Source organism: Olea europaea, chromosome 14 (assembly GCF_002742605.1).
Source record: "Olea europaea var. sylvestris chromosome 14, O_europaea_v1, whole genome shotgun sequence".
NCBI lineage: Eukaryota > Viridiplantae > Streptophyta > Magnoliopsida > Lamiales > Oleaceae > Olea > Olea europaea.
The window spans coordinates 8,582,156-8,586,857 of NC_036250.1; positions in this window are offsets into that span (position 1 = coordinate 8,582,156).

Below are 4,702 nucleotides of genomic sequence, written 5' to 3' on the forward strand. Positions count from 1 at the left end.
TATTTCATAGGTATAGGCCGATGAATAAAATAAGTCCAACAACTAAGTCCATGAACTACACCCGGCCCAATTGTATTCCTTATGGATGGCTTGAATTTTGGCCCGTTTCCCTTTATTGGCTCAACTTAAAGCCTAACCCCAGAATATATATTTGGCTATAACCTTAGCCACTTTCATATGATGGTTTGTGTGATTTTGAGAGGAGAAATAGTGAATCCTGCCCCCTTCTGTGTGAGAAAAAAGTGTCCAGGACTGTCCAGAACGCTTGTATAACGTGTGCAATTGGTGGTTCTTTCATAGTATACATTTGTGGTGTCTTTTCCTAGCTTTTGTGGCCATAAATCATAATTCTTTCTTGTCCTACGTGGGTAAGATTGCATAACAACCAAGGTGAATCAATTGGTTGTGGTTTGGAGCCGATTAGACTGGTTGTTGGTTGAGAAAGGTGCGTTGGACTGAGCCTGAAAAACCATCGTTTGAAGATCCTTTTGAGAGAGCTTCCGCAACAAATTGGTATCAAAGCTTCAAGGTGAAGGTTTTAGCTCGTGAAATCTATCAGAAATCGTCCAGAAAATCGGCAGAAACGTAGCAGAAATCAGATCGAAAAATTGTCCAGAAAATTGTTAAAAATTAGCCCATGTTTTGGTGTTTTCTGACCAATTCAGAAGGAGTTTGGGAAAACGGAGACCACTAGTGTAACGTGTAGGTGGTGGCGATCAATACGGTCAGGCGCGTGTGAACGGAGGCGGCGCGTGATGGAGGCACGTAAAGACCACGTGCAAAGACTGGTTGGGCACGTGCGGGCGCGTGGGAAGTTTTCTGGCGATGGTCTCTTCAGGTAGTTTGTTCCTCCCATTATTTCTGACATTTTTCGTATTGAAAGTTTTCTGTTTCAGGGTACACAGTAGAAACTGGACAGCGTTGTTCTTCAAGCGTTCGGGACTCGATCGTGTTTTTTGGTTGCTGCAGTTTTCAGAGACTTTAGGACGAATAGTGATAGTCCTAAAGTAGCGAATTCGCATCTCTCAATATTTACGGACCTTCAGACGTGATCCGCTCGGTATCGTGTTCTTTGTTTTTATTATTGCAGTTGAAATAAATGTGTAGAGTAATTTATTTTTTGCATTAGAGGTCATCGCGTGGGATGACATTAGGTTTGGGGTTACCATGAAGGGGTAACCATTGCCTGTTGCTAAACCTAGGAATTATTTGTTAATTATTTGTCTTAAATTATTTGTGAATTTGCTGTCAATTTTTTTCTACATTATTAGAAATGCATGTGGCCTTAGAAAAGTTTACTAGACTATTCTATGTGAATTATATTCATACTTTACTTGTGGTCATTATTTGGCATTGTTGACAAATGTGGGTCTAAGGTAAATGTAAAAAATAACATATATTTTAACTGTGATGAAATTTGGACATAGTCGAAAGAGATTGTCTTAGGATGATAATAAAAGGAAAGATGAGGATAGAGACAAGACGAATATGACTTTAGGGTCGAGTAGTGATCCTAGTGAGGTTTATTGAGAGAATAAACCTGGTTCTTGCATTGCATCTGTTTGTAATCCTTTCTGCATGTATGTAGTCACTTAATTCTATTGCGATGTTGATTTTACACTTTCAATATATTTGATATGTGCAATTGCATGAATTAGAGTGACTTATTACTTTATGTAATATGTTTACATGCATAGTGGATTAAGTTTTGTGGCATACTCTATTTGTTCTGTGAGTGGTGTGAGAGTGTGGTAGTGAGAAGAAAGTTGGGCAGCCATTTCTCTCCTTTATCTTTGTGAGTCTGTGTGGTTTGTGAGATTATGTGAAGCAGATATGTTAGGGTTATATTCTTCCTCTTTGTGAGCCTCCTTTGTGAGTGTTGTGAAGTAACCGACTCTTTCTTCGATTCTCTTTGAGAGTGCCACCTTCACTATTTTCTTTGTGAATTTTTTGGGAGCATTGGTGAGTGGATTAACCTTTGTGGTCACCGAAAGGTGTTGTTTTGCTATAGTGAGTTTGAGATGCATTGACAATGAGTTGAATGTCTTTTGGTGAGGTGAAGTATAAATGCCTAGAGGTGCATTGGTGATATGCACGAGGGATGTAGAGTGTGACATTTGGATCACGAGTGGAGATGTGATCAAATGTCTAGGATCCTTTTATCTGGAAAGAGACCCTGATCAGGTGAAGGTGAAGTGTGAGAGAGGCACTTCTATTACTTCTATTAGGTGGAGACCCATTATCCATGTAGGTTGGGAGAAGTGATGTGGAGATAGAGGATTATCCCATGGACTTAGGATCTATTGTGACTTACCAGTTAGACATGAGTTGAGTGATCTGTCTAGTGAACTTGGTGGGCGATGAGAGGAGATATGTGTTCTCGAGGTGTGAGCAACACGGAATGGGATATGATAAGTGTGGTGAGATCTTTTCTTAGGGTCATTTATGCATGTGTTGTTTATGTGGTTGACCGTGGTTTGATTAACTTGGTGTTAATCTATGGTTCTATGTGAACGTGTTTCTGAAAAGATCTGTGTGCGTTATCTTATAATATATCGTCATCGCATGTGTATTTGCTTATGATTGTTTACTGTTAAATATTTGCTTCTACTTGGATTTTTTTTGACCTTAGCCCCAGTGAGTACATGGAGCAGGTATGGTATGTGTTTCAAGTTGGAAACACGAGGTAAGGCTTGTGATCTAATTTTATTGGCTACCTTGATTATGCAAGTGTTAACTGTGTGTTTTGATTGCTTGCAAATTTATTGGGCATCAAGGTGGAGATTTGTTGGGTTTTTGATACCCAATAAATTCCGGACTATGATGTTAATGTGGGTTAATATTATTTCATAGGTATAGGCCGATGAATGAAATAAGTCCAACAACCAAGTCCATGAGCTACATCCGGCCCAATTATATTCCTTATGGATGGCTTGAATTTTGGCCCGTTTACCCCTTTATTGGCCCAACTTAAAGCCTAACCCTAGAATATATATTTGGCTATAACCCTAGCCACTTTCATATGATGATTTGTGTGATTTTGAGAGAAGAAATAGTGAATCCCGGCTGCCTCCCTTTTGTGTGAGAAAAAGGTGTCCAGAAGTGTCCAGAACGCTTGTATAACGTGTGCAATTTGTGGTTCTTTCATAGTATACCTTTGTGGTGTCTTCTCCTAGCCTTTGTGGCCATAAATCATCATCCTTTCTTGTCCTACGTAGGTAAGATTGCATAGCAACCAAGGTGAATCAATTGGTTGTGGTTTGGAGCCGATTGGACTGGTTGTTGGTTGAGAAATGTGCGTCGGACTGAGCCTGAAAAATCACCGTTTGAAGATCCTTTTGAGAGAGCTTCCGCAACACTTATGAAATATCTTCCATCCAGTGGCTCATGTAATAATTGAATACTTACTATACCCTTCTAAACTTTCTAAATAAATCAGCAACAATTGATTTATTTGAATTATTTTATTGGGGAATACAAGATGGAGAGATTCTAATTGTGATTTTATATCTAATGAGTACTCAAATATTTGATAGTTGAGAGATGGAAGGTGATAAATAATATGATTACATTTTACAAACTTTAGTTTATAACTATTATTATCATTTGTACAAAGAGTTGACAGAAAAATGAAATCGTTGAACGATCAATTAATTATATTGAGTTCAAACAATTACTAGAGATGCCTTGCTTCGTTACTATTTTGTTATATTTTGTATAGTGGTTGGTATATTTTATCCAATTAGTAGTTAGAATGAAATGTCCATACTTTATTTTTCATAGGCATTATAATATTGTTAAAGAAGCCACGGGATGAAAGAAAGTTTATATGGGTATCTTAGACATTACTACTACTATTTATAATAAAATGTGAAAGATTTTTGTAATTTGCCTTGAATAGTATTTTAATTAGAATTTTTTTTGCATTGTGTTGTGTTCGTTGACCGACTCACTTGGAATAGTATATTTTACCGGAGATCCAATACTAAAGTCTCGAAAAGCTATCCCATCTTTGTTTTCCTTCCATTTTGAAATCATTATCGTTTTTCAAATTAATATTTTATATTGATTAAACATAAAATAGATTATATATAACGGTTTTCGTTACTCTTTTCAATAAAGAGAGAACACAAACCTTTCTTTTATACAAGTTTATTCACCTTTTAATAAAGAGAGAACAATGGATGCTTCCCTTCGTAAGGTTGCAGAGTTTGAGGCATGTTACTTTACTCACAACCTCTTCTCTTCTATAAATAGGACCATTTGGATGTCCATTTCGCATCTCATATAATTTGCATTGAGCATTATATCAAAACTCCGACAAAACCTCTCCAAAATCTTTTTTCTTGTAGAGAAAGTATTTCGTTCAAGTTCGTTATTACTTGTGGCTTGTAAGTACTTTCACTACAAATTGAATCCGTTGTATCTTGGGAAATAAATGCCATAATCCATTAGCACCGTTGCGGGGCAATTTTATTTTAAGGAAAAAGTATCAATCACTTGTCTTGGATCTATTTTTTTCTTCACTAAATTATCATTTTTCTTCCTTTCATTTCTAATCTCCATAGAGTTTAATCTTGCTCCTGCAAATTAAACTTATCCAATTTTCTGCATTTTGATAAACAACCATTTCCCTACTAATATTACAACCAATTTTAAGAGAATTTTTGTTGTTTGTTGGAAACAAACTCCCCACTTGATC